We start from the raw sequence: 21512 nt of genomic DNA, 5'->3' as shown, positions 1-21512 counted from the left end.
GTAGCCAAGGAGAGATGGAGCTGGTCTTCAAATCCTAGGCCTGTCTTCTTTCTAATAGTTTGTTTTAGAGAAACCAATATGTCCCATAATACCTGTTCTACTTTGGGAAAATATCAGATAGACGTTTTCTTCTCAAGATGCCTGGCGTAAGAAAGAAGAAAGGGAGAGGGCTGCAGAGTTACTGCTTTTGTCCTAGATGAAGTTTGAGAAAGGACTAAGAATATGGCTGACAAAACATTACCTCTATAGCAGGTATACAAGTCAGGATTCTCCAGAGAAAAAAAAAAAAACAAAGAGGATGTGTGTGTGTGTATGTTTGTCTAAATATATAGATGTAGATATAGATATTTTTAAGAAATTGTTTCACAGGATTGTAGGGGCTGGTAAACCTGAAATCTGCAGGGCAGGGTGGCAGGCTAGAGACCCAGGGAAGAGGTGATGTTGGAACTTGAGTCTAAAGGCAACATGGAGGCAGTGTTTCTTATTCCTCAGGGACCTTGATCTTTTTTTCTTAAAAACTTTCAACTGATTGGATGAGGCCCACATTATGGAGAACAATCTACTTTACTCAAAGTCGGCTGATTTAAATGTTAATCATATCTAAACAGATATCTTCACCACAACACCTAGATTGGTGTTTCACCAAAAATTGGTTACCCTGGGTACCATAGCCTATCCAAGTTGACACATAAAATTACTCATCAAATCAGAGTAGTAACAGTTGAAAAATGCTACACAGAACATTGAGAAAACATAAACTGAGACAAATTAAATGATCACCCAATACTTTCTTTTGCTACTAAATCTTAATATATTAATTAAATATATTACTAATATTTCACACCACCAATCTTTATCACTGTATATAGTAATATCACTTTCCCTCAATCAAGTTTATGCACAGAAACATCTCAAGCAGTATTAATTGAGTAATTTAAACATTAAACATCTACTATAAGCCATGCAGTGTGGCAAGCACTGGGGACAAAAAAGAAAAAAAAGACAGTTTCTTTCCTCAAGAGGCTAACAGTCTGATGAGGGGAACAGGGAAGCAGAATGTCTGTATTAAAAAACAATTAGATCTTCCTTTCACTACTAGTTTCAGTGTCAAGGCTAGGATTATTATATTTATTAAAGCTGGATTAAGTCACCCTTGTCTGATAGGTTGATGGAGGTGAGCTCTATAGCTCCAAGAATGTCTTCTTGTCATGGATAATTTCGCAGCACAAACAGGAATAGTAACACGTTTTCAAATCAGTAAAAACAACTTGTTGGAAATGCAATGCGTGCACATTAAGGATCAAAGAAATATGAACTGTAATGATTCTGCAGGTTCAATGGAAGTTATTCTCCTAATTATGAATTTATATTAAAGTTTTAAATATCCAAATGCCACATGGTTACAGAACAAAAATGTTGAAGGGACCTTGCTCAGAGGATTAAAGTTACTGGTTGTTCCCAGAATCAGTGGGAAAGCAGACACTTTTGACTTGGACATGAATTCAACAGTCTGCTTGTCACTACCAGTTGTGACTTTGAGAAAGTTATTTAAGCTGCAGAATCCTAATCTATTTTTTCTGGTAATAATATCAACTTGTTAGAGTTGTTGTAAAGATTAAATGTGATCACATGTGTTAAAATGCCAAGCAGCACCTGTGAGTAGAATGCTCTTAGTAAGGACTATTTCCTAATTCGTATTAGATTTGAAACTTAGGAAAACACAGGAGAATAGCTCACAGGAGAATAGTTTATGAGATGGCCCATTATATTTTGCATTCTTTATAGCATTTATTTTGGTATATAAATTGCTAATGTGATGTGAAATAAAAATGTTTCTATTCCCCACCCACATCATTGCTGCTGATACACACAGATACACAGACACAGAAATAGAACATACAATTCTACATTAAGAAATTATCATTGTCAGAGATGCTGACAATGATTTCTTGCTCTCACTTCAATGATTTCTTGTCTCACATTATCCAAAAAGCAAAGTACACTTGAGTAGTAACTAAAAGGCTTAGAAACTGTTGAACATACCAGACTAACAAGGTGAAGAGAGCAAACACAGACACGAATTGTGAGCCTGACCTTTGTTCTTGTTGTTCTCTATTCCATTTCTCCAGCTAATGGACTTAAGAAGACATGTGCATTGATGTGAGATGTGATTGGAGAACACTGTGTCCTCTGAAGCTATCCAGTGACAAATATGCTTTCCACACCTTTTGCTTCATTCTGGAAAGCAAAACAAATTTTGATAAATGTTTCTTAGAACACCATATGAGAATGAAGAGAAGGTGAAAGACTAAATATTAAACTCAAGGCTTCTCAGTTTAGATCACAAAACTTTGGAGATTAATGACATCTATCAGACCAAGTTTCTCTTTTTAGAGATGTAGTGACTGAAATCAGAAAACTCGAGGTTAAATTGTTATCAGAGAGGGGCCTTACTTTCTTTTATTTCCATTAATTCTTAATTGTAAAATCATAGATTCACATTTAGAAAAATTGTGAAAATAATTGTTTTGGGGAGATGAAAGTGTTAGAAAAGTGTAAAAATGAAGCACATGTTTTCTTAAATGAGGTACATTATTGGGCTTCCCCAAGTAGTCTTTTGTCATTACACATACAAAAATCTCTCATATTTAGGAATTAAAGTTCTCTTTAATCTCATGACACAGATATATTGGTAATGTTGATAGAGAAGAAGTTAAATTAGATTTATTTTTTTTAAGTCCCAGGACTGGAAACTTCTTAGGAAAATTTTATACCATTAAATCATCTTCTAATTATTATAATGTCCATAAATGCATTGATATTTTTAAAATCATGTTTTAATTTAATGTATTGGCTTATTACATTTAATTATACAAAGTCACATAGTAAATATATAAAGTAATATAGTAAATACATAAAGTAGATTACATATATATCACTTAGATATGTAAAGTAATTTAAACATAAAGTTGCACATTATTGGTAAGTCTAATAATAACATAAACACTAATTTTTTTCTGTGCACTAATTTTTTTCCCTCAGGTTTTACCTTGTTCTTTCGTGTGAAACATGTTTGTTTCTTCATTTTTCTTGACCCTCTGTCTTGGTTTCTATGCATTCGATAAAAGAGCCACCTGTCCCAGTCTCGAAGGAGTGGCCTCGTGTAGAAGAGAAATCTATCCTTCAATCTTGTCTTAGCTCATGATTGTCTCTCACAACCTGTTTTATTTTTAGTGGCTCCCAATAGTGGAGCGCCTGCGAAGATCTGCCAGTGCCCCAAAGGGGAGGCTCTCGGTCAGCATCTAGATTTAGGCGGATTGGAAACCAGACCCTCAGGCGGCCAATATACACAGACCTGCAGGACCGCCACTGTGCCAGGCGATGGAGAGGTGGGCCCTGGGCTGCCGCAAAAGAGCGGGGGCCCGACGTAAAATCCAGGCACCAGACGTAAAACCGAGGCACCGCACATGCGTAACAGCTTCCCCGGGGAGGATTCTGGCGCCCTGGAGCGCAGCAAGATGGTGCCGGCCAGTCTCTGCGCTCTGAGAGTATCCCAGCGGCGCCGAGTGGGTGTCAAATCAGACGTCTGCCCTCCGGCTGACACTCCGAGACACGCAAAGGAGCCTTTTCCACACGCACCTGGATCTGCCGCTTCCTCGCTGGGCCCCGCAGGTGAGTCCCTGCGCCGGAGCCCTCGGAGCCTCCTCAGGTTGCCACAGATGTGTGGGTCTCTGGGTCACAAGTTCTGGTGCTTTTCAAAGCTAAATGCTTTGAACGCCTGTTAAGCCCTTTGCGCCTCAGGAAGAAGCTCTGCGTTTTGAGTTTCCTCACGTCTTTGGGACTGTGGGTGGGTCGCTGCACGAGGGGTGGGGGTTCAGGCAGGACTGTGGCCCCGCCTCTCCCACCTGCTTCCCCGTGGGCCTGCTCTCCTTTGCCCAATGCATAGGTGTTGCTCAGCCAGATTTTAGTTTTGTTTTTTTTTCCTCCCGAGAAAGTTGTTCCCTATGTAACCGTAAATTTGGAGTGTTCTTGGGAAGAAATAAGTTTAGGACCTTCGTATATCACCATCTTGAACCTGAACTCATCTAACTTTAAGAAGTAATATTCTTCTACTATAATCCTCAGTCTCATCTCATCCTCTTGTCTGCACTATCAAGAAACAGCCGTTATCTTGAATTTGCTTTTTTAATTTTTTTATTATTCCTTTGCCTGTTTAAAACAGATTTATCACACGTGTCCATTAAAAGAGTATCATTGAATTTTGCATGTTTTGAAATCTCCATAGAAATGGAGTGTATATTTATCTGCGTCTTGCTTTCTTTATTCAACATTACCCAACAATCTGTAAGATTCCTCCTCATGTATACATTGTGTGACACGCAACTTCTAGTTGGCCACAACCCCTTTCATACTATAGTTGCCAGCCAGAGAAAAGTATTTATGAGCAAATATATTTTTCTACCTAAGCCAAATAAGGTATATCAAAGCATTTAGTTTTTTATTGCCACTTTTTCTGTTCACGCTCTATTTTATAGTGTGAAATTCACAATAGTAAATGTTAATTTTGATTCTACAGATGGCATCTCTTCTTTCTCAGGCCCAGCTGTAAAATAACATCATTATTTACTTCCCAGATATTTTGAAGAATAATTCTGGTCGTGATTTATCAGCAAGAAAAACAATACTAGGGGTTTGCATAGCATCTTTAAAATTCTCTTTCCCACAGCATGAATATCTGTGGGAAAGAGAATTTTAAAGATGCTATGCAAACCTGAAAATGTTATATTTAGTTTAATGTAATTTAGGTCAGTTTTAAAATTTCTTCCAAATTTTAGAATAATTTTATTTTATTACATACACATTGTGTATACATAGAAGACAGACAATAATTGGGAACAATTTCTAAATGAATTGATTCAAAAAAGTTTTTTTCTAAAAGAATAGATAAAATAATAGAAAAAAATCTGTCGTGCATTAATAGTCACTATAATCCTCTCTCTTTTTGTTTGCATGACACCACGTTAACTAAGTTCCATTCCTGTTTATGTTCTAACTACTCTGCAAGAATACACTAAATATTCTGATTACCTTTTGGATGCCAGGCACAGTTCTTGGAGCAGGAAATAAGCAATAATAAAGAAGAGAGAGGGAATCACTGACTGCTATTGTCAAAAACTAAGCAGCTATTGCCTCATATGAGTTTCATTGGGACTCGACATTTTTATGCTTAGTTTACCTAAAAATTAAAAGAGAATACTCTAGAGTTAGGTCTTCAGCCCTGAATATCAGCGTGGCAGGTAAACTACTAATCTGGCATTCTTTAAAATTAAATTCTTGAAAATATGTCCCTGGTTTATAAGCAAAGAGTGCACCCTGTTGGGGACAAAAGGACATGTTCTATAACTGAAGACTGCTTCTGGCTGAACTTAGCCACTCTTGTCTTGAATAATTCAGCTCAGACTCCAAAACTGAATACCAACAACTTATTAAAAAAGAAAAATGTTACGCTTAATCAGGATGACCCACCTTTGATTTTCCTAGTTCTGTTAAAGCTCTCTATACGTCTGGCTTAAATATAATTTCATTATGATTGTGTACTGTGTGGGGCAGGCATATGCAGCTTTGAATCACTCAGCTGCACTTTACCTTGCACTTTCTCATCCAGAGTTCATATAATTTTCTTATCTTGTTCCATTTTATTGAACATTCAAGTAATCTCAAACATGTGCTCTCTCTACCACCCTAGGCTGCCCTTTGCACTTAAAAATGTGTTCCAGACAACAAAATAAATGAACTGCAGATAAAAAGGAGACACTCAGTATTGAAAGTTTGCCACTAAAAGGCCAGTAAATTGTTGGAGGTACGAAGGATCTGGGCTTCAATAATAAGGTAGTTCTATAACATAACTCTCATTTAACAGAGCCAGGTCAATCCAGGGTTTCACAGGACAAAATCATCACATCTATAGCCAATCAGGTCAGCTCAGGGTATGAAAACATGATAAAGAGGGTGGGTTCCATGCTGAGACCAGTAAGTTTTGTAAGATTCCAGACAGGTGGAGAAACTCTGAAAAAGAGGACCATAGTTCTGGAAACAGATTCCAAATAAGCTTCTGCTCCAAACCACTTCTCCAAATAATAATACCCCCCTTTTAAGACCTACTATTTTAAAATACTGACTACTAGTTGTAATGCCATCATCAACTGCTATCGCAAATATCATCTTAATATGATGTTACTTCTTTAAGGTCCTAATATATGCCAAACCACAAGACTCACATGCAATATTCTAATTTTTTCTAATCTGCAGAAAGTTCACAGAGTAGATTATAATCCCAACTTTATGCGCAAAGAAACGTGTTTACTTAATTAATTGTTTACTTCATTCTTCACATTATTCTGACTTTATTTTAACTGGTAACTGCTTGAAGAAAATATGTTCTTATGCAGACACAATATATTGCCTCATATACTGCGTGCCTAATTTTCTGTATACTGTTTTTCTCCACCATATGCACCAATGTCTATCATATGATTTTTTTTCATGGCAATACCTATGAAATTATTTTAAACTGCTATCTATTTCTTCCACAAGAATGTAATCTCCTTGAGGCTAGAGAATATGTTTGATTTGTTATTACATGGGCAGAGACAAGAGTAGTGCTTGGCACATAGTTGGCACTCAGGAAGTATTTGTTGAATGAATGGACAAAACAATGTCTTGAATAATAATCTAATAAGTGGCAAAGCCAAGATACAAGCAAACTTAGATTACCTTGAGGGGCCAAAGCTTATGTTTTCTTTCTACTACAGTTCACATTTTACAGCCTCTAGCTCAGGGTTACCAGGGTATGCATATGATGACATCAAATTCCCCAAGAACTGAAGAGTTTTGTCCGGTTACAACAAATCCAGCCCTCCAGGTGTGAGAGAATTGCCACAAACTTTTGTGTGTATCACAGAGTCACATGTATGGGTGGGTTTGATTCTTGAAAGAAAATGTATGTCCTTCTTGAGACCCACTAGATTGTAACCAAGCTAGACTCACAGAGGGTATATTAGTCTTCCCATCAGCACATCAACCACAGTAATTCTTGAAAACTCAGGGTTGGAGATGAGTTCAGATACTGGCAAGCATAACATGGAACTTTAGTGAATTATACCATTAATATCAACTGAAATGGTGAAGTAATTATAAAAATAGGTAAGTGTAGGTCACATTAAAAAAAAAATCTCTGTTTCTATACTTTGGAATGTTTTGAATTTGTAATAATTTGCAGAAAACATCTGGGCAGATAAAGTCATTCAGTCATGCATTCATTCCTCTCATATTTATTGAGCACCTACAATGTACTTTTTACAACACTGAGAACAATGTGCAGTTGCAAATGCCACATGTCAGAGGGAATGCTCATTAATTCATAGATTAATCAAACTGTCCAAAGAAATATTATTTAATTTAATGTCCAGTCTGAAAATACAATGATCACCAAATAGTCTACAGTCAGTGCTCCATATCTGCAGATTCTATATTCTGTTTGTTGAATCTGTGCATGTGGAACCATGGATACAGAAGGCCAACTGTGCTATGTCGTTTTCATTTGAATTTTGGTATTCACAGGGGGCCTGGAACCAATCCCCTGTGGATACTGAGGGATAACTGTATGTTAATGTTGTCCTTGTTTAGAGGATTTTGGTAATCCTTAAGAGAAGGTATCATTTGTGTCTGACACACAAATTTTGTGCAGCCATTTGTCCTTTAACAGTATGTGCAAGACTTACCAAAATTCCTCCAGCTCTGATTTGCTTGCTTGCACATTTATTTACAAAGTAGGATTTAAATCTGACTGCCCATTTTCTAGCCTCAGGCTATGCATTTAAGTCATCACTGTTTGCATAACTTCAGCAAGTTCTTTTGTTTCTAGAACAGATCTAAAGGAATATGGATAAAAATTGGTAAGCCTTGGTGATCTCTAAGGTCTTTCTTCTTATTATCCCATCTCATCTGCTCTTATAAGTGTATTTTCTGAGGTCTTGAGTTATAACATCATCATCAATCTTATTATTTGGGCTTGATCACAACATCATTTTTGCTTCTACCCCCTCCAATAATCTTCATATTTTAAAAAATCTACCATAAAAATTTGTCTTAAGTCCTGTCCTTTATCTGCCTCCTAAATGCTCAGTCTTTCTAAAAATGTCCTGAAGCAAGGCATCCAAGATCCTTCATGCTTGGCTCTAACCTAACTTTTCATTCTGCTCACTCACTCTCTCTGTCTCTGTCTCTCTCTCTCTCACACACACAAACACACTCTCTCTCTCTTTGTGCTTCTTTTATCCTTGCATTCATTCCCCCATCCCCATAACTCCACTGTTATATTTTTTCACTTGGGCTCCATCTGATGGATTCCTATTCATGCCTTTAGCCTGGCACCCTGGCACAGACACCACTTCTCATGGGAGTTTTTCTAAACTAAATAACTCTGTGGCAATCTGTATTTGTCTGTTACATGAGCAACCACATTTACTGTAGTAATTTTCTTTTCCCTTGGCCTCTTTTATGACACCAACAATGTGCTTTTTTTCATTTTAACACTATAATACTTAGAAGAAGGACTTGCATGTATCTGATAGATATCTCATCATTTAATTAGATTCTAGCAACAGGATGCCATGATTCCTTCAACTAGACATTCTCTTCAGGTAATCAAGTGTGAGATTAATTTTAAGTTAGCCACTGTCATAAAAAAGCAATAAACACATACTCTAATTTTCTACCCAGAGTGTTTTCTTATTTTTTATTAGCATGCCAGGGTGAAAATGTACATCTATATTTTAGGGAGTGTTTTAGTACAGAAATATCAATATTTTAAACAATGATGAATCTTAACTTTCTCATTACCTTGTTGCTTACTTAGAAGTGAAGTGCTTAAAGAGTGCTTACACCCGGGTACAAGATACTGTTTAAAAATCTCTGTGATAAATATGTGAAGAGAAAATTTAGTTCCAGGCAGGTGATGTGAATCAGATCAATGGATAGAGTCACACTATATGCCATAAGAATTTTATGGGCTTATATTTATACTTCCAATGTGCAACATATTATAAAATTATAAATTAAGAGAGCACTCTAGATGAAATACTAAGGAAACTAGGAACAGTTCTGAGCTCCAGGAATATTATGAATGTATGCTCTTTTGTTTATGTGCATATAACTCACCAGAGAGATATAACTGATTTGACTTCAGAGTCCACGTATTTAGGCAGATAATGTTTGGATATGAGGCTAGCTAGCAGTTGCTTACCCCTAAAACCACCACAAATCTGCTTTTCCTCACATGAAATTAATCCTGTCACTCTTCTGATAGCAATTGTTCAATGCTTCCTAAGACATAAATGGGAACTTTGTAGACGGTATAGGAGGCTGTTCAAAAGCCAGTTGCTATTACCTGTCTCAAATCATGTCCTGGCACTGTACACCTCAATGTCATGCTTCAGCCGTCCTACACTGCTGGTAGAGCTGCAGTTTGCTGTGATTGCAGACCTCCGTTTGTTTATGTGCTGCTATACCTGCCTGGCCTCACTTGTCTACTCAGCAAATCAAATCTCGTATTGGAGTCCCCTCCCTAATGGAACCTATGCCATTGCATTTATTGAAAATTTCCATTATACAAATGGTCATTACTTTTTTCATCATTATTTGACTATTACTTTTTTTTTTTTAAAAAAATAAGCCCTTACCACGTGCTTCCTACTACATGAGAAACAAGAGATAGAGTGATGAACAGAAATACTTACCTTACCATCTCTGATGTCTGGATGCTTGCAGTTGAGTGGGAGGAGCCCCCATGCATGCGATCAGTGCCCTTACAAAAGAGCCCTCACATAACTCCCTCACCCCTTCCACCATGTGAGGACCCAGCAACAAGACAGCTGTTCATGAATCAGGAAGCAAATCCTTCCTCACCAGACACACAACTTGACCATGCAGGCAACCTGATCTCAGACTTCTGGCCTCCAGAACTGTGAGAAGCAAATGTCTGTTGTTTATAAGCTACTCAGTGTGTGATATGTTGTTACAGCAGCCTGAGTGGCCTAAGACACATTTTGTACCACCATCTTCCCTCTAGGACAGTGGTTAGTAATTCCAGATGAATATAGGAGACTTCAGGACATTCTTCATTTGGGTCAGAATTGTGCTCATTATGCAAACAAACACTTAATGATACTTCTCTGCTTTGTCACTAATGCAAGAAAAAGAAGCTCATTCCAGCCTACATAAGGGGCAACCGCTTGTGATATTTGCCTTCTTGACACCAAGACCTTGAACATTACCTACTTGAAAGACAGATTATCCTTTCAGTTCTCAGCTTGGTAGAACATTTTTGTTAATGTTTTCTGTGACTGATAAGTCTGTTTTGTCAATTTACTTGAGGCAAAATGAACCCAACATGGTTTTAAACAGCTAAGTTGTAGCCATTTGAAGAGTGGATCAAATATTTTAGCATCATCACAATTTGTCCCATGTATTCCATTCTTTTAGAGCACTAATGCAGGATGAGTTTATAATCTGTCAGTGGAGGCAAAAAACATACTGATAATTTGAAATATCCACACATTCACAAAATGAGCTGGAAGATATGTCACTCTGCATGAAAAATTTTCACAGTATATACCAAAACACTTCTTGAAATGGTATAAACAAACGATTTATGCAATTGTTAGATACTTGTAGTTCACTTTGCTCAGCAGTGGCCTTTGCTGTGTTGCCTTCTGTGATGTGTTACACTACTCATTGCTGTTTGTTTCTTTGCTGAAGGCATAGATCTGTTCCACCTGATGCAAACTTGAAATTTACTCACTCACTCCATAAGCCACATTTTATCAATCTAAAATGAATTAGTCCAGAGAAAAAAATAGCCTTTTATTTTTCCAAATTAAACATTCTACTGTTGGTTTTTATTTATGACTCATTTTTTTCCCCTTAAATATGGCACATTTTCCCTAAAAGGACCTTCAGGGAAAAAAAGAACTAATATGTCTCTAACATAAACTTTGCCTGTAAACTGTCATAGCCTGTGTAGGAAACCACACTACAGATTATCTGGAAAAGGACCAAAGCACAGTTGCTTTGGACAATACAGGAAAGGAGAGGTGCTTTGAGAAAATCTAGAAGGAAGTTGCTATTGTGAATATCTGCAGATTTTGAAAGTAGCAGTGCATTCAGTGCACATGTCAATTGTGTACTAGAGTTGTGTACCATACACAGTGATTATTGGAATACTACTCCATATTTGGTGCAGTTCACAGAAAGTAACCAGTTTTGGGAGTCCAAACATATGATGGATTAATTGTCTTTGTGTCAAGCTTTGTGTTACGGGGAGCAGCATGATACAGGCAGTAGATCAAAGATTTTGAGTCTAAGCAGTGGAAGTAAAATTTTCATGTAATCTTGGGCAAATCATTTACTCAGTCTGGACCTAATTTTCTCCTCTGTAGAATGGTTAATATAATATCTAAGTCCCCTTGAATTACAGAGGGAATTACATATGACATAATATGAAGAAGTCATGTCATTTGTTGGTGTTTATAGAATTAACAGCTCTTACCTTTTACAACAAATTATGGTTAAAAAAAATGAGATCACCTGCAAATATTAGGTATGGTCTCTGTGGAAGTCTTTGAATTAAATGAGAAGAATGATCTGTGAATAGGCACATTTAAAAAAATGATTTTTATACATCAAATATACAATAAATTTAGTTCCAGACTCCAAAGAAAGATCCATTTGAGCATTACAGAACATTTGGAGGACAGTATTTTTAAAATATCCATAAAGATCAGCTTTAAGATTTCCAGATGGAGAAAAAGCAGCCCAAGGAAACCTCATCTTTGACCTTTCTCTTTGGAGGAAATGTGTAACTGGGGACAGTGTTTTGAATATATAAAATAAAAATGTATGTCTTAAGGGAACAACAATAAGGAAGCTAGAAACTGTGAATTTTTTATTTGACAATCATTTTTCCTACTTCTACTTTCACAATATTAAGAATGTTGCCTTAATTAAGATAACCCTTCCATCCAAATATGAATTATTATGGACTAACCATACCCGTGAAAGAAATATATCCTGATTTGCTATGACTTGAACATATTTAATAAACTTCAAATTTTAAACATATTTAGTTTTATAAAAACACATATTTTGCAAGTCTTTCAGAAATGCAAATCAGTCAGTGGTTAAATTAATTGAAATACCAATATTTTTACATTCAATTTCTAAGGCAATTTTGAAACTGCAGTAAATTGAGCAAGGCTGCTTGTGTTTTACATGCCCTAAAAACAAGGGCATATAATTATAAGTCCTTGATTTAATACCTGGACCTTAGCATATACTGGAATTTATATTTTTATAAAAATGTATGTGAATTCCTCCTATCCTGGAGGTGAGAGTGGTCCATTACTAGACTCAGATTGTGCTTTTTATAATGAGTCCCTTGCTCATTTCCCTCTATGACAGTTGACTACAATCTATGAGCGTTTTTTCCATCTCCTTTCTCTGCCTTGTCATATCTGTAGTAGATACTGAGGAATATATCCTCCTTGGGAGGTTGTTCAGTGTCCTCAGTCCTTATTGCTTTTATAAAAAATGACAACTCAAGTGTGTTAAGTCTACTTGAATCTCTAGAGTTTTTAGCCTAATAGTTTCTTCAGCACTTGAAACAGTTTGACACTGAAAACTTTTCTTTTTAAATTTATTTCTTTGCTTTTTTATTTTGTAATTATCTCCTTTTCTCTGTCTTAGGGAATACTTTGACTATCTAACATCTATTGTATAGCTACACCTTTAATTTCATCATTGTCCTGCGACATGGATAGAATGAGTGAAGAAACAGACAAATTCACAATTTTACTTGGAGATTTCAGCATCCATATTTCAATGGTAAATAAAAAAGTAGAAAGACATAAGCAAGCCTGTGGAAGACCTGAAAAACATAATCAATCAATCTGACTTAATTGATAATGAGAAAACACTTCACTCTTACCAACATCAGAGTACATGTACATTTTTTTCAAGTGCACATGAATAATTTCACAAATTAGACCATAATATGGATACTAAAATAAACTGTATCAAACTTAAATGAACTGAAATCTTACAGTTCTCTAACCATGACAGAGTTAAACAAGAAATCAATAACAAGAATGTAACACACTTGGAAATTAAATAATATACTTCTAGGTAACTCATGGATCAAAGAGGTAGCTACAAGGGAATTTAGAAAACATTTTGAAGTGGGTAAAAATTAAAATACAGCATATCATAATATATGGGTTACAACTGAACTAGTGCTTAGAGAGAAATCAATGACATCAAACACTCATGTTAGAGAAGAAGTGCAGTCTCATATCAATAATAAGTTTCTACTTTAAGTCTTGCACAAAAGAGGAGAAACACATAGCAAGCAGAAGAAAGAAAACAATAAAAATATGAAAATAATATATTAAGAACAGAAAGCAATAAAAAAGGAAAATTAAAAATTCTTTAAAACAATAAACACCATAAATAAAACTCTAGATAAACTGACCATAAAAACAAAGAGAAGACAAATTATTTACGTAAGAAATGAAAGATGGGGATCACTATAGATACTACACATTTTAAAAGGTAATAAGGGAGTATAAAGAGCAGTTTTATGGCTATGAATTCAACAATTTAGTTGAAATGAACCAAATCCTTGAAGACTCAAACTAGCAACACTCACTTAGAATAAAGAGGACAGCCTGAATAGGTGTTACCTTTTTTGTTAGAAAGCACGTTGCCCCCCAAAAAACCTCCAGATGACTTCACTAATGAATTCTACCAAAAATTTCAGGGGAAATAGTACTAAGTCTACAGAAACTTCTCCAGAATATACAAAAGAAGGATATATTTACTAACTTATATTTTGAGGGCTATAAATTCTGATACCAAGAAACAAAACAAAAAAAAACCAGACAAAACATTTTCAACTAATGGATACCATAGACAAATATTTCTTCTGAATGTAAATTTCAAAAATTGAATCTAGCTATATTTAACTGTTATAACCAAGAATGTACATGATAAGAATGTAAGGCTGGTTCAGTATTTGAAAATTATTACTGTAATTCACCATATCTATAAAATATAGAAGAAAAAATCACATTGTTACCTCAATAGACAGAAAAAGAAGTATTTGACTGAAAACATCTATTCATGAAAAATACTGTCAACATATGAGGAATATAGGGATTCTTCTATAAACTGATAGAAGTTATCTAAAAAAATTTACAGGTGCCACAATTTAATAGTGAAAAAAATATAAATGAATACTTTCCTCTAAGGTCAGGAACAGGATAAGGGTGTTTGTTTCCAGAACTCTTGTTCAGCATTGTACAACTTCCAGTACAGAATACTTCCAGGCCGGAAAATAAATATTAACTATAAAGATTTGAAATAAACAAATAATAATTGAGGTTATAAAATTCACAGGACATAAGTCAGTATATAAAAGTCAATTTCCTTTTAATTTACTGGCAATGAACAGTTGGAAATAAAATCAAGAAGGAAAACTCTACCATTTATAATAAGATGGCAATGAATGTAATACTGACATATATGGTAATAAAATATGTATAAGATCTTTCTGCTGAAAACCAGAGACATGGATGAAACACATCAAAGGAGAGCTAAACTAATGAATAGATACACTGTCTTTATTAATCAGAAGATCCAGTATTGAAAAGATGTAATTTATCCCCCAAATAATCTATAGATTCAATCTAGTACTAATCAAATTCCCATCATACATTTTAGTAGATATCAGCAACCTAACTCAAACTTTATATGGACAGAAATTGAATTATAATAGACAAAAAAAGTTTTAAAATGAAGAAAAAAATTTGAAGATCACACTATCTGTTTTCAAGGCTTTTACTAACGCTAAAGTTACCAATACAGTGTAATGTTGGCAAAATAATAAATACATTAATGGAACAGAATAAAGAGTTTACAAATAGAACCACAGATATAGATTTAATTGATTTTTGACAGAGGTGCAAAGGCAATTCAACGAAAAAGAACAGTCTTTTCAACAAATGATGTTGGAGAATTTGAATATGCCTTAAAAAATGGACCTCAACCTTATTCTGTACCTTATAAAATATTAACTCAAAGTGGATCATAGACATAAATGAAAAATCTATAACTATTTAAACTTTCTTTAAACTTTTTAAAGAAAATATGGGAAAAATCTTTGTGGACTTGGGTTAGGCAAATGTTCTTTGATAAAACATAAAAATCACACTCAATAAATAAGCACGTTTATAAATTGAATTTATAAAAACTAAAATTTCTAATTTTTGAAAGACAATGTTAAGAAAAATAAAGTACATATACCAGATTGGGAAAAATATTTGCAAATCAAACACCTGACAAAATATTTGTATAATGACTATGAAAAGAACTCTTAAAACTCTTAAAAGAAGGAAACAAACTGACCAATAACAAAAAAGCAAAATATTTGACTACATATTTCAAAGAAGCTATACAAATGGGAAATAAGCACATGAAAATATATTACTACATATTTATTAGAATATTTTAAAACTCAAAAGAAAAGAAAAACTGAGAAAATGAGTGTTGACAAGAATACATAACACCTTAAACTCTTGTATCTGTTGACAATGGGAATGAAAAATGGTACAGCTCTTCTAGAAAACAGTATTTTTTTTTATGCAATTAAACATATGCTTACTCTGCTTGCAAGAAATCTCATTCTGAGGTATTTACCTAATTGAAAAGAAAATGTATATTCATACAAAAACATGTAATTCAGTGTGTTTAGCAATTCTATTCATGATCACCAAACCATGGAAACAAGCCAAATGCTGTTCCACTACTGAATGGATAAACAAAATGTGGTACATCAATATAATGAAATATGTTTGAACTATTTGAACTATAACTTAGCATTCAAAAGAAATAAACTACTGATACATGCAATGACATAGATGGACTGCAAATAAGTTAAAAAAAAAAAAAGGCCAGAATCAAAAGCCTTCATACTATATGTGTCCATGTATGTGAATTTTTGGAGAGGTAAAACTGTAAGAACAGAAAACAGATCAGTGGCTTCCTGCTTAGATGTGAAGATGAGGAGTTGACTGAAATGGGGCAGCATTAGGGAATTTTTGAGGCTGATGGAATATTCTGTACCTTGTTTGCTGTGGTTACACAACTGCATACAATTGTCTAAATTCAAAGAACTGTACATTTAAACAAATGAATTGTGCTGTATGAAAAAAATTTAAACTGAGAAAATACTATATAAGCACCTCTGGAAATATTGGTAACACAGAACCCTCCACCCACATTTACTCCATAACTTCTACCCTCATCTGATCCAATACAACCACAGCCTAAAACTTAAAGGGTCAAGAGGAATGACGTGCTTCAGATAACAGATGCTTGTTAAAGAATGATGAAGGAGGAGAAAGAAAGGACATGGGTATCAGATTCACAAAATACATATTGTATATGAAAATTGGCCACGAGAAATCTAGTAGAAAGGGTGGGACTGAAGTCCTTAAATTACACTGTTGTCTGGGCTTATATGTATGTCTTCCAAGGTATTTCAAACCTTACCGTTTCAGCTTATCATGCCTCCTTTATATTCAGATTGCATGCTGAGTCATTTATGCATCACCACTTAAAATTGACATCTGTTTACTAGATTATTGAAAACCTATTACATTTTATTTTAAAGATTCAAATTTCTACCCTGTAATCTGACATTCTGAGATTTCCAGGTTCCATGTTTATGTTGGTAGGGCTTAGGGGCTCCATTCCAAGCACAAGCCACTTCTGCCTTTATTTGGCTGCTTTTAGCTTCCTGGTGAGGTAGGTTATGGTCTCAGCTGAACACTTCACTTACTGGTTTTATCCAACCCAGCAAATCTCCTTTATGGATTTTCTTCTAAATATGAACATGTATATATTTGACCAGTCTCCATTAGTCGTTTTGTCATTAATCTAAACAAGTGTCCTCAACTTTGGGTGGTAATTTTCAGTCTTAAGAAAAGGGTGTTTTCATCTGTGATCAGTCAAAGTGATCTACAGATATTGAGGTCCTGCACTTCCCTGCTCCTTAATCACAACGAAAAGGGCATTTGGAAATTTCATTACCATCTTCAGCCATCTCATTTGAGAAAAACTGCTGCTTAGCATGTCTTGGACTGCAAAGAGTCAGAAGGAAAAAATCAATAACAAGATACACTGTTAAAGTCAATAAAACAACTTTAAACGTTTTGTTATAAATTAAAATTTTTCTGACTATAACTTATACTATAAATTAGACAATGTTTTTACCTGCTTTTGTGTGTAAGAAAAAGCAACATTTTTGAAAGCTGAGGCAGTAACATAATGTTCAAATTTGTCTTAGCTTTAAGTTGTATGCAAAAGGGAAATCAACAGAAAATGGCTTTAACAATGAAGGGAATTAACTAGCCCGAGTGACCTGCCAATTTAACAGTACAGTAACCATCAGCATCAGTTTAATCCAGCACTCTCATATGGTGACATCCAAGGACCTAGGTTTATTGCTTTGCTCTGCTCTACCTTTTTCAAGTGTCAACTTGCTCTCTTTTGTTTCTGTTGATGGCTTACATCAGCTTTAGAAACATGCTCCTCTGTTTTGTTTCAGAAAGATTGCAAGAATCTCATTCTCAATTATCAGTTGAAAATCCATGGTTTCAATCATGATGGAGAAGTCTAGGTAGTTACTCCTGAGATAGTTATTGTGGCTATTGATGGACATGAACCAGGGTTATAAAGCCCTGACCTGAAACACTAGCAATAGCAAGGGAGATGGGACTTTATTGATTGGTAAGGCCCATAGAGTTCCAAACCCTGTAGCTGGGGGTAGGTTTAGTCCCATCAATCATTACATTTGCTATATAAAATGAAGAAGGGTAACTGAGTTAGCAAATTGCTCACCACATCCAAAAAAGACATACAGTAAGTGGTGGACAAAACTTTTTATTGGTTTAATAAATTAAATTATTAAATTAGTGACCATTGTACTTTTGTGATTTTGTGAAATTCATCGCTATTCAACATCCATGTCCTCATTTTAGAAATGAACTTAGTAACTTCCTTATAGAGTTGTTATGAGAACTGAAAAAGATAATGTATGTAAAAGTCCTTCACCAAACAAAATACGCTGTCTTTTAAATAATTTTTAGAAGTATCCAGACATTATTTTGTTAAATCATTTGCAATATAGCAAGGCTTCAAATTTTGTGAAAATTGAAATATTCCCCAGTATAAAAAGTTTATTTTTTTAATGATAGAACTTTGAAACATGAAAATTTGAAAGCCAGTGCAATAAAAATAGAAAAAAAAATAGCCAAATTAGTTTGGAGAAGAAATTTTCCCCTTAAGTACAAAGTACATCAAAAATTCAGTACAGTATATATTTGTGGCAAGCACTGCACTTTTCTTTTTGCTAGAAATAAATAATTGTGAAGGATGATCAAATAGAGAATTGCTTTAAAAATATATTAATATAAACTTGTGAAATGAGAACAATTTTTTTAAGCATTCCATTGTTTATTTGTTTATTTATTTATTTTGCTTTTTTTGGAGGGGGGAACTAACTTTTCTTTAATCTAATTTCCAGATCTAGACTAAAAATTGGAAAATGCAAATAAGCCAAAAAAACACAAAATAAACAGCAACAATAAAACAATAAAATAAAATAAAAACAATAAAACCAACTCCTAAAATGAAAAATTTATCTCAGAGAATAGGCAAACCATTATCATAATTGGCCTTTTTTAAAACCAGTTTAAGTAATCCTTAACTGATGAATCATATCAGCAAAAATAGATGCGATTTATCTCCACATACACTGCATGTGTGTGTATACATCTTCATATACGTATATAGAGTTAAATCATCAGTCTGACCCTTAGCAAGTGAATAATCCTTTAATCTTACCTTTTAAGAATTATGCATTTTAATTCATCTTCCCTTTTAGAATTAATTTCAAAAAATAGGAATAAAGTTGTACTGCATATGAATCATATTTTAGAACAGTCTTATTCTAGCTTGCTTATTCAGGTAGATTTTTACAGATAGAGACTAACAATCAAATACATTAAGTATGAATAATTAAAAGTATGCTCACTTCAATTTATCATAATTCAATTTTCATCTTTAATTTTACAGCAACACTGATTACCAGTAACTTTAAGAATAAACTTGATGAGAACAGGTAGTTCTTGGGACACTTAGAGAGCTGATTAACCAAAGAATGGTGGAAGGGATTTTTTCCCCTTGGCTTATGATGATATCTGAGATATTTGAAGCTATTTGCAGTTAAACCACTTCTGTACTGAAGACTGTTTGTTTTATTGACAGCATAATCAATGTTAAGAGATCCAGTATGTTCTTCTAAACAATTTAAAAAGCTTTATTCATCTTATTCTTTAATGAGGGTCATTTGTGGTATCTTTTACTGCATTGCATATTCAGAGGGGGAAAGGATGCTTAAACACAGAGGACAGTTTGTAACTCTGGTGAATCTTGGTGCAGTCCAAGTGTCATTTCTATTACAGTAAATTATTAGAGCTCATTATGCTCTGACGATTTCTCATGTGGAGATTCAGCTCTTATTGATGTTGTTATGAGGCATCTTATGCTGGTGCGAACCCACATTTGAAGTTGTTGTATGGTGTTCAGTGAATTTGCAATGTTCCTATTTTATTCCAGACCTATAAGAAGTTAGTTTTTCAGAAGCCAAATATTATTTTAAAATGAGTGCATATTTTATTTTATTTTTTTAGTTTATCAATTCTACTATTTTATTCTATTATATATATCCTTGATTCTAATACTGTGCAATTTTTCTTTCAACAAACTAATTCATATTATTTAAAAGACAAAGCAGAGTTAGTATTGAAATTCGTATGTTATTAAGTTATTGAATCATGATCATTTGCAGTAGGTCAGCCAGAATGACTTGACATATTCAGTCTTTATTAAATAATATAGAATTACTGACTTTTATATCTATGCAATTCAATTTTTTATTGAAGTATAGTTGATTTACAATGTGTTAATTTCTGGTATACAGTTATACATATATATTCTTTTTCATATTCTCTTTCATTATAGGTTATTATAAGCTATTGAATATAGTTCCCTGTGCTATACAATAGGACCTTGTTGCTTATCTATTCTATATGTAGTAGTTTGTATCTGCTAATCCCAAACTCCCAATTTGGAAAGATACATGTACCCTAGTGCTCATAGCAACACTGTTTACAATAGCCAAGACAGAAGCAGCCTAAATATCCATTGACAGATGACTGAATAAAGAAGTTGCAGTATATATACATAATAGAATATTACTTGGTCATAAAAAGAATGAAATATTGCCATTTGCAGCAAGGTGAATAGACCTAGAGATTATCATACTAAGTGAAATAAGTCAGACAGAAAAAGATAAATATCGCATGATATCACTTATATGTGGAATCTTAAAAAAATGATACAAATGGACTTATTTACAAAGCAGAAAGAGACTCACAGATATAAAGAACAAACTTATGGGTACCAAGGAGGAATGAGTACATATTTTAAAGTGAAATCACGTAACTCTGGAAAAACTAGATGATAACTGTAGTGCTATATGATATTGGAATGTATAAGTGTTCACATTTTTTCTGCATTTTAACATGAGGTTCATTTATAAAGTTTATGATTATTGAATCATTACTTCCCTTGAATATCAATCTTCTTTCTTTGCCTCAATAGCTTACCTGTATAGTGGGGAAAATTACCTGTTTCCCTCATGAAAATTTTGTAAAAATCAGATGAGTCTTTGTATTGACCTAATGTCAAATTAAGGTTTTCTAGTTCAGTGCTCTTTTGAGCCCTATTGGCTCTAGAAAGGTTATCCTGATGAGTAGGTGGAGTGGCCTGGTAAGCCAGATTTTTTTTTTCCTTTTTGTTTATGGTTGGTCCCATCCCAATGTCATCAAAATTTTCACCAATAATTTCTTCCAAAAGTTTAAAAGTTTTGTTTATGATATTTGGCTCATATAAATCTTGGAACGTATCTATGAAAGATTTGAGTTAGAGATCTATTTTTACTTTTTGTTCCATGTTGGTAAGTAAATTTACTAGCACTATTTTACTAGAATGCATCCTTTCCTGCTTATTTGTAATACAGCTTTCATGTAGTTTCCTTACACAGATAGGTCTTTTTTTTTCTGGGCTCCCTCTTCAGTTTCATCATTTAATTTGTCTATTCTTGTGCCTAATCATACCACTTTAACTATGCCAGCTTTATCCCTAACATCAACAGATAAACCCTTTTGTTATCATCTTCTTTAAAATTGGCTTGTTTATTCTTGGGCTTCTATACTCCTATGAATGCTATGAGCAGCTGGGTAGGAATTTCAATTAGAATTGCATTGAAT

At 34.2% G+C, this 21512-nt stretch overlaps 1 protein-coding gene across 1 annotated transcript in view; it reads left to right on the top strand.

Annotated features, from left to right (window-relative positions):
- The first annotated feature begins 3654 nt into the window (after positions 1–3654).
- LUZP2 (leucine zipper protein 2) overlaps positions 3655–21512 on the top strand; it is a 422350-nt gene continuing 404492 nt past the window's right edge. The window contains exon 1 of the mRNA XM_031459867.2: positions 3655–3672. The gene's annotated coding sequence lies outside the window, so the exon portion shown is untranslated. The remainder of the gene's footprint in view (positions 3673–21512) is intronic.

The sequence above is a fragment of the Camelus dromedarius genome, chromosome 12, assembly GCF_036321535.1.
Source record: "Camelus dromedarius isolate mCamDro1 chromosome 12, mCamDro1.pat, whole genome shotgun sequence".
NCBI classification, from domain to species: Eukaryota; Metazoa; Chordata; class Mammalia; order Artiodactyla; family Camelidae; genus Camelus; species Camelus dromedarius.
This window is presented reverse-complemented; position numbering and strand designations above follow the sequence as displayed.